The following is a 9,958-nucleotide window of genomic DNA, read 5'->3' on the forward strand; positions in this document are numbered from 1 at the left end:
TGTCGGGGTCACAGATGTTTGCAGAAACGGGGAGTGATGTCGGGCTTGGAAGGGTTTTCACAGATGGCGAGTGCTGTCGGGGTCGGAGATGTTTACAGAAACGGGGAGTGATGTAGGGGTTGGAAGGGTTTTCAGAGATGGCGAGTGCTGCCGGGGTCGGAGAGGTTTACAGAAACGGGGAGTGATGTGTGGGTTGTAAGCGTTTTCACAGACGGCGAGAGCTGTCGGGGTAGGAGATGTTTACAGAAACGGGGAGTGAAGTAGGGGTTCGAAGGGTTTCCTCAGATGGCGAGTGCTGTTGGGGTCGGAGATGTTAACAGAAACGGGGAATGATGTAGGGGTTGGAAGGCTTTTCACAGATGGCGAGTGCTGTCGGGGTCGGAGATGTTTACAGAAACGGGGAGTGATATAGGGGTTGGAAGGGTTTTCAGAGATGGCGAGTATTGTCGGTGTCGGAGGTGTTTACAGAAACGGGAGTGATGCAGGTGTTGTAAACGTTTTCACAGATGGCGAGTGCTGTCGGGGTCGGAGATGTTGACAGAACGGGGAGTGATGTAAGACTTGGAAGCGTTTTCACAGATGGCGAGTGCTGTTGTGGTCAGAGAGGTTGACAGAAACGGGGAGTGATGTTGGAGTTGGAAGCGTTTTCACAGATGGCGAGTGCTGTTGGGGTCGGAGAGTTTTACAGAAACGGGGAGAGATGAAGGGGTTGGAAAGGTTTTCACAGATGGCGAGTGCTGTCGGGGTCGCAGATGTTTACAGAAACGGGGAGTGATGTAGGGGTTGGAAGGGTCTTCACAGATGGCGAGTGCTGACGGAGATGTTTACAGAAACGGGGAGTGATGTAGGGGTTGGAAGGGTTTTCACAGATGGCGAGTGCTGTCAGGGTCGGAGATGTTTACAGAAACGGGCAGTGATGTAGGGGTTGGAAGGGTTTTCACAGATGGCGAGTGCTGTCGGGGTCGGAGGTGTTTTCAGAAACGGGGAGTGATGTTGGGGTTGGAAGTGTTTTCACAGATGGCGAGTGCTGTCGGGGTCGGAGATGTTTACAGAAATGGGGAGTAATGTAGGGGTTGGAAGGGTTTTTACGGATGGTGAGTGCTGTAGGAATCGGAGATGTTTACGGAAACGGGGAGTGATGTAGGGGTTGGAAAGGTTTTCACAAATGGCGAGTCCTGTCGGTGTCGGAGATGTTTACAGAAACCGGGAGTGATGTAGGGGTTGGAAGCGTTTTCAGAGATGGCGAGTGCTGTCGGGGTCGAAGAGGTTTACAGAAACGGGGAGTGATGTAGGGGTTGTAAGCGTTTTCACAGACGGCGAGTGCTGTCGGGGTCGGAGATGTTGACAGAAACGTGGAGGGAAGGGTTTTCACAGATGGCGAGTGCTGTCGGGGCCGGAGATGTTGACAGAACGGGGAGTGATGTAAGAGTTGGAAGCGTTTTCACAGATGGCGTGTGCTGTCGGGGTCGGAGATGTTTACAGAAACGGGGAGTGATGTAGGGGTTGGAAGGGTTTTCACAGATGGCGAGCGCTGACGGAGATGTTTACAGAAACGGGGAGTGATGTAGGGGTTGGAAGAGTTTTCACAGATGGCGTGTGCTGTCGGGGTCGGAGATGTTTACAGAAACGGGGAGTGATGTAGGGGTTGGAAGGGTTTTCACAGATGGCGAGTATTGCAGGGGTCGGATATGTTTACAGAAACGGGGAGTGATGTAGGGGTTGGAAGGTTTTACTGAGATGGCGAGTGTTGTCGGGATCACAGACGTTTGCAGAAACGGGGAGTGATGTTGGGGTTGGAAGGGTTTTCACAGATGGCGAGTGCTGTCGGGGTCGGAGATGTTTACAGAAACGGGGAGTGATGTAGGGGTTGGAAGGGTTTTCACAGATGGCGAGTGCTGTAGGGATCGGAGATGTTTACAGAAACGGGGAGTTGTGTAGGGGTTGGAAGGGTTTTCACAAATGGCGAGTCCTGTCGGTGTCGGAGATGTTTACAGAAACGGGGAGTGATGTAGGGGTTGGAAGGGTTTTCAGAGATGGCGAGTGCTGTCGGGGTGGGAGAGGTTTACAGAAACGGGGAGTGATGTAGGGGTTGGAAGGGTTTTCACAGATGGCGAGTGCTGTCGGGGTCGGAGAGGTTTACAGAAACTGGGAGGGAAGGGTTTTCACAGATGGCGAGTGCTGTAGGGGTAGGAGATGTTTACACAAACGGGGAGTGATGTAGGGGTTGGAAGGGTTTCCTCAGATGGCGAGTGCTGTTGGGGTCGGAGATGTTAACAGAAACGGGGAATGATGTAGGGTTTGGAAGGGTTTTCACAGATGGCGAGTGCTGTCAGAGATGTATACAGAAACAGGGAGTGATGTAGGGGTTGGAAGAGTTTTCACAGATGGCGAGTGCTATCGGGGTCGGAGATGTTTACTGAAAACGGGGAGTGATGTTGGGGTTGGAAGGGTTTTCACAGATGGCGAGTATTGCAGGGGTCGGAGATGTTTACAGAAACGGGGAGTGATGTAGGGGTTGGAAGGTTTTACTGAGATGGCGAGTGTTGTCGGGGTAGGAGATGTTTACAGAAACGGGAGAGATGTTGGCGTTGGAAGGGTTTTCACAGATGGCGAGTGCTGTCGGGGTCACAGATGTTTGCAGAAACGGGGAGTGATGTCGGGCTTGGAAGGGTTTTCACAGATGGCGAGTGCTGTCGGGGTCGGAGATGTTTACAGAAACGGGGAGTGATGTAGGGGTTGGAAGGGTTTTCAGAGATGGCGAGTGCTGCCGGGGTCGGAGAGGTTTACAGAAACGGGGAGTGATGTGTGGGTTGTAAGCGTTTTCACAGACGGCGAGAGCTGTCGGGGTAGGAGATGTTTACAGAAACGGGGAGTGAAGTAGGGGTTCGAAGGGTTTTCACAGATGGCGAGTGCTGTTGTGGTCAGAGAGGTTGACAGAAACGGGGAGTGATGTTGGAGTTGGAAGCGTTTTCACAGATGGCGAGTGCTGTTGGGGTCGGAGAGTTTTACAGAAACGGGGAGAGATGTAGGGGTTGGAAAGGTTTTCACAGATGGCGAGTGCTGTCGGGGTCACAGATGTTTACAGAAACGGGGAGTGATGTAGGGGTTGGAAGAGTTTTCACAGATGGCGTGTGCTGTCGGGGTCGGAGATGTTTACAGAAACGGGGAGTGATGTAGGGGTTGGAAGGGTTTTCACAGATGGCGAGTATTGCAGGGGTCGGATATGTTTACAGAAACGGGGAGTGATGTTGGGGTTGGAAGGTTTTACTGAGATGGCGAGTGTTGTCGGGATCACAGACGTTTGCAGAAACGGGGAGTGATGTAGGTGTTGGAAGGGTTTTCACAGATGGCGAGTGCTGTCGGGGTCGGAGATGTTTACAGAAACGGGGAGTGATGTAGGGGTTGGAAGGGTGTTCACAGATGGCGAGTGCTGTCGGGGTCGGAGATGTTTACAGAAACGGGGAGTGATGTAGGGGTTGGAAGGGTTTTCACGGATGGTGAGTGCTGTAGGGATCGGAGATGTTTACAGAAACGGGGAGTTGTGTAGGGGTTGAAAGGGTTTTCACAAATGGCGAGTCCTGTCGGTGTCGGAGATGTTTACAGAAACGGGGAGTGATGTAGGGGTTGGAAGGGTTTTCAGAGATGGCGAGTGCTGCCGGGGTCGGAGAGGTTTACAGAAACGGGGAGTGATGTATGGGTTGTAAGCGTTTTCACAGACGGCGAGAGCTGTCGGGGTAGGAGAAGTTTACAGAAACGGGCAGTGAAGTAGGGGTTCGAAGGGTTTCCTCAGATGGCGAGTGCTGTTGGGGTCGGAGAGGTTTACAGAAACGGGGAGAGATGTAGGGGTTGGAAAGGTTTTCACAGATGGCGAGTGCTGTCGGGGTCGGAGATGTTTACAGAAACGGGGAGTGATGTAGTGGTTGGAAGGGTTTTCACAGATGGCGAGTGCTGTCGGAGATGTTTACAGAAACAGGGAGTGATGTAGGGGTTGGAAGAGTTTTCACAGATGGCGAGTGCTGTCGGGGTCGGAGATGTTTACTGAAACGGGGAGTGATGTAGGGGTTGGAAGGGTTTTCACAGATGGCGAGTATTGCAGGGGTCGGAGATGTTTACAGAAACGGGAAGTGATGTAGGGGTTGGAAGGTTTTACTGAAATGGCGAGTGTTGTCGGTGTGGGAGATTTTTACAGAAACGGGAGAGATGTTGGGGTTGGAAGGGTTTTCACAGATGGCGAGTGCTGTCGCGGTCACAGATGTTTGCAAAAACGGGGAGTGATGTCGGGGTTGGAAGGGTTTTCACAGATGGCGAGTGCAGTCGGGGTCGGAGATGTTTACAGAAACGGGCAGTGATGTAGGGGTTGGAAGGGTTTTCACAGATGGCGAGTGCTGTCGGGGTCGGAGATGTTTACAGAAACGGGGAGTGATGTAGGGGTTGGAAGGGTTTTCAGAGATGGCGAGTGCTGTTGGGGTGGGAGAGGTTTACAGAAACGGGGAGTGATGTAGGGGTTGGAAGGGTATTCACAGATGGCGAGTGCTGTCGGGGTCGGAGAGGTTTACAGAAACTGGGAGGGAAGGGTTTTCACAGATGGCGAGTGCTGTAGGGGTAGGAGATGTTTACAGAAACGGGGAGTGATGTCGGGCTTGGAAGGGTTTTCACAGGTGGCGAGTGCTGTCGGGGTCGGAGATGTTTACAGAAACGGGGAGTGATGTAGGGGTTGGAAGGGTTTTCAGAGATGGCGAGTGCTGCAGGGGTCGGAGAGGTTTACAGAAATGGGGAGTGATGTGTGGGTTGTAAGCGTTTTCACAGACGGTGAGAGCTGTCGGGGTAGGAGATGTTTACAGAAACGGGGAGTGAAGTAGGGGTTCGAAGGGTTTCCTCAGATGGCGAGTGCTGTTGGGGTCGGAGATGTTAACAGAAATGGGGAATGATGTAGGGGTTGGAAGGCTTTTCACAGATGGCGAGTGCTGTCGGGGTCGGAGATGTTTACAGAAACGGGGAGTGATGTAGGGGTTGGAAGGGTTTTCAGAGATGGCGAGTATTGTCGGTGTCGGAGGTGTTTACAGAAACGGGAGTGATGCAGGTGTTGTAAACGTTTTCACAGATGGCGAGTGCTGTCGGGGTCGGAGATGTTGACAGAACGGGGAGTGATGTAAGAGTTGGAAGCGTTTTCACAGATGGCGAGTGCTGTTGTGGTCAGAGAGGTTGACAGAAACGGGGAGTGATGTTGGAGTTGGAAGCGTTTTCACAGATGGCGAGTGCTGTTGGGGTCGGAGAGTTTTACAGAAACGGGGAGAGATGTAGGGGTTGGAAAGGTTTTCACAGATGGCGAGTGCTGTCGGGGTCGCAGATGTTTACAGAAACGGGGAGTGATGTAGGGGTTGGAAGGGTTTTCACAGATGGCGAGTGCTGACGGAGATGTTTACAGAAACGGAGAGTGATGTAGGGGTTGGAAGAGATTTCACAGATGGCGTGTGCTGTCGGGGTCGGAGATGTTTACAGAAACGGGGAGTGATGTAGGGGTTGGAAGGGTTTTCACAGATGGCGAGCGCTGACGAAGATGTTTACAGAAACGGGGAGTGATGTAGGGGTTGGAAGAGTTTTCACAGATGGCATGTGCTGTCGGGGTCGGAGATGTTTACAGAAACGGGGAGTGATGTAGGGGTTGGAAGGGTTTTCACAGATGGCGAGTATTGCAGGGGTCGGATATGTTTACAGAAACGGGGAGTGATGTTGGGGTTGGAAGGTTTTACTGAGATGGCGAGTGTTGTCGGGATCACAGACGTTTGCAGAAACGGGGAGTGATGTAGGGGTTGGAAGGGTTTTCACAGATGGCGAGTGCTGTCGGGGTCGGAGATGTTTACAGAAACGGGGAGTGATGTAGGGGTTGGAAGGGTTTTCACAGATGGCGAGTGCTGTCGGGGTCGGAGATGTTTACAGAAACGGGGAGTGATGTAGGGGTTGGAAGGGTTTTCACAGATGGCAAGTGCTGTCGGGGTCGGAGTTGTTCACAGAAACGGGGAGTAATGTAGGGGTTGGAAGGGTTTTCACGGATGGTGAGTGCTGTAGGGATCGGAGATGTTTACAGAAACGGGGAGTTGTGTAGGGGTTGGAAGGGTTTTCACAAATGGCGAGTCCTGTCGGTGTCTGAGATGTTTACAGAAACGGGGAGTGATGTAGGGGTTGGAAGGGTTTTCAGAGATGGCGAGTGCTGTCGGGGTGGGAGAGGTTTACAGAAACGGGGAGTGATGTAGTGGTTGGAAGGGTTTTCACAGATGGCGAGTGCTGTCGGGGTCGGAGAGGTTTACAGAAACTGGGAGGGAAGGGTTTTCACAGATGGCGAGTGCTGTAGGGGTAGGAGATGTTTACACAAACGGGGAGTGATGTAGGGGTTGGAAGGGTTTCCTCAGATGGCGAGTGCTGTTGGGGTCGGAGATGTTAACAGAAACGGGGAATGATGTAGGGTTTGGAAGGGTTTTCACAGATGGCGAGTGCTGTCAGAGATGTATACAGAAACAGGGAGTGATGTAGGGGTTGGAAGAGTTTTCACAGATGGCGAGTGCTATCGGGGTCGGAGATGTTTACTGAAAACGGGGAGTGATGTTGGGGTTGGAAGGGTTTTCACAGATGGCGAGTATTGCAGGGGTCGGAGATGTTTACAGAAACGGGGAGTGATGTAGGGGTTGGAAGGTTTTACTGAGATGGCGAGTGTTGTCGGGGTAGGAGATGTTTACAGAAACGGGAGAGATGTTGGCGTTGGAAGGGTTTTCACAGATGGCGAGTGCTGTCGGGGTCACAGATGTTTGCAGAAACGGGGAGTGATGTCGGGCTTGGAAGGGTTTTCACAGATGGCGAGTGCTGTCGGGGTCGGAGATGTTTACAGAAACGGGGAGTGATGTAGGGGTTGGAAGGGTTTTCAGAGATGGCGAGTGCTGCCGGGGTCGGAGAGGTTTACAGAAACGGGGAGTGATGTGTGGGTTGTAAGCGTTTTCACAGACGGCGAGAGCTGTCGGGGTAGGAGATGTTTACAGAAACGGGGAGTGAAGTAGGGGTTCGAAGGGTTTTCACAGATGGCGAGTGCTGTTGTGGTCAGAGAGGTTGACAGAAACGGGGAGTGATGTTGGAGTTGGAAGCGTTTTCACAGATGGCGAGTGCTGTTGGGGTCGGAGAGTTTTACAGAAACGGGGAGAGATGTAGGGGTTGGAAAGGTTTTCACAGATGGCGAGTGCTGTCGGGGTCGCAGATGTTTACAGAAACGGGGAGTGATGCAGGGGTTGGAAGAGTTTTCACAGATGGCGTGTGCTGTCGGGGTCGGAGATGTTTACAGAAACGGGGAGTGATGTAGGGGTTGGAAGGGTTTTCACAGATGGCGAGCGCTGACGGAGATGTTTACAGAAACGGGGAGTGATGTAGGGGTTGGAAGAGTTTTCACAGATGGCGTGCGCTGTCGGGGTCGGAGATGTTTACAGAAACGGGGAATGATGTAGGGGTTGGAAGGTTTCACTGAGATGGCGAGTGTTGTCGGGATCACAGACGTTTGCAGAAACGGGGAGTGATGTAGGGGTTGGAAGGGTTTTCACAGATGGCGAGTGCTGTCGGGGTCGGAGATGTTTACAGAAACGGGGAGTGATGTAGGGGTTGGAAGGGTTTTCACAGATGGCGAGTGCTGTCGGGGTCGGAGATGTTTACGGAAACGGGGAGTGATGTAGGGGTTGGAAAGGTTTTCACAAATGGCGAGTCCTGTCGGTGTCGGAGATGTTTACAGAAACCGGGAGTGATGTAGGGGTTGGAAGCGTTTTCAGAGATGGGGATGCTGTCGGGGTCGGAGAGGTTTACAGAAACGGGGAGTGATGTAGGGGTTGTAAGCGTTTTCACAGACGGCGAGTGCTGTCGGGGTCGGAGATGTTGACAGAAACGTGGAGGGAAGGGTTTTCACAGATGGCGAGTGCTGTCGGGGCCGGAGATGTTGACAGAACGGGGAGTGATGTAAGAGTTGGAAGCGTTTTCACAGATGGCGAGTGCTGTTGTGGTCAGAGAGGTTTACAGAAACGGGGAGTGATGTTGGAGTTGGAAGCATTTTCACAGATGGCAAGTGCTGTCGGGGTCGGAGATGTTTACAGAAACGGGGAGTGATGTAGGGGTTGGAAGGGTTTTCACAGATGGCGAGTGCTGTCGGGGTCGGAGATGTTTACAGAAACGGGGAGTGATGCAGGGGTTGGAAGGGTTTTCACAGATGGCGAGTGCTGTCGGGGTCGGAGTTGTTCACAGAAACGGGGAGTGATGTAGGGGTTGGAAGCGTTTTCACAGATGGCGAGTGCTGTCGGCGTCGGAGTTGTTCACAGAAACGGGGAGTGATGTAGGGGTTGGAAGGGTTTTCAGAGATGGCGAGTGCTGTCGGGGTCGGAGAGGTTTACAGAAACGGGGAGTGAAGTAGTGGTTGGAAGGGTTTTCACAGATGGCGAGTGCTGTCGGAGATGTTTACAGAAACAGGGAGTGAAGTAGGGGTTCGAAGGGTTTCCTCAGATGGCGAGTGCTGTTGGGGTCGGAGATGTTAACAGAAACGGGGAATGATGTAGGGGTTGGAAGGCTTTTCACAGATGGCGAGTGCTGTCGGGGTCGGAGATGTTTACAGAAACGGGGAGTGATATAGGGGTTGGAAGGGTTTTCAGAGATGGCGAGTATTGTCGGTGTCGGAGGTGTTTACAGAAACGGGAGTGATGCAGGTGTTGTAAACGTTTTCACAGATGGCGAGTGCTGTCGGGGTCGGAGATGTTGACAGAACGGGGAGTGATGTAAGACTTGGAAGCGTTTTCACAGATGGCGAGTGCTGTTGTGGTCAGAGAGGTTGACAGAAACGGGGAGTGATGTTGGAGTTGGAAGCGTTTTCACAGATGGCGAGTGCTGTTGGGGTCGGAGAGTTTTACAGAAACGGGGAGAGATGAAGGGGTTGGAAAGGTTTTCACAGATGGCGAGTGCTGTCGGGGTCGCAGATGTTTACAGAAACGGGGAGTGATGTAGGGGTTGGAAGGGTCTTCACAGATGGCGAGTGCTGACGGAGATGTTTACAGAAACGGGGAGTGATGTAGGGGTTGGAAGGGTTTTCACAGATGGCGAGTGCTGTCAGGGTCGGAGATGTTTACAGAAACGGGCAGTGATGTAGGGGTTGGAAGGGTTTTCACAGATGGCGAGTGCTGTCGGGGTCGGAGGTGTTTTCAGAAACGGGGAGTGATGTTGGGGTTGGAAGTGTTTTCACAGATGGCGAGTGCTGTCGGGGTCGGAGATGTTTACAGAAATGGGGAGTAATGTAGGGGTTGGAAGGGTTTTTACGGATGGTGAGTGCTGTAGGAATCGGAGATGTTTACGGAAACGGGGAGTGATGTAGGGGTTGGAAAGGTTTTCACAAATGGCGAGTCCTGTCGGTGTCGGAGATGTTTACAGAAACCGGGAGTGATGTAGGGGTTGGAAGCGTTTTCAGAGATGGCGAGTGCTGTCGGGGTCGAAGAGGTTTACAGAAACGGGGAGTGATGTAGGGGTTGTAAGCGTTTTCACAGACGGCGAGTGCTGTCGGGGTCGGAGATGTTGACAGAAACGTGGAGGGAAGGGTTTTCACAGATGGCGAGTGCTGTCGGGGCCGGAGATGTTGACAGAACGGGGAGTGATGTAAGAGTTGGAAGCGTTTTCACAGATGGCGAGTGCTGTTGTGGTCAGAGAGGTTTACAGAAACGGGGAGTGATGTTGGAGTTGGAAGCGTTTTCACAGATGGCAAGTGCTGTCGGGGTCGGAGATGTTTACAGAAACGGGGAGTGATGTAGGGGTTGGAAGGGTTTTCACAGATGGCGAGTGCTGTCGGGGTCGGAGATGTTTACAGAAACGGGGAGTGATGCAGGGGTTGGAAGGGTTTTCACAGATGGCGAGTGCTGTCGGGGTCGGAGTTGTTCACAGAAACGGGGAGTGATGTAGG

Source organism: Mobula birostris, chromosome 13, assembly GCF_030028105.1.
Source record: "Mobula birostris isolate sMobBir1 chromosome 13, sMobBir1.hap1, whole genome shotgun sequence".
NCBI lineage: Eukaryota > Metazoa > Chordata > Chondrichthyes > Myliobatiformes > Myliobatidae > Mobula > Mobula birostris.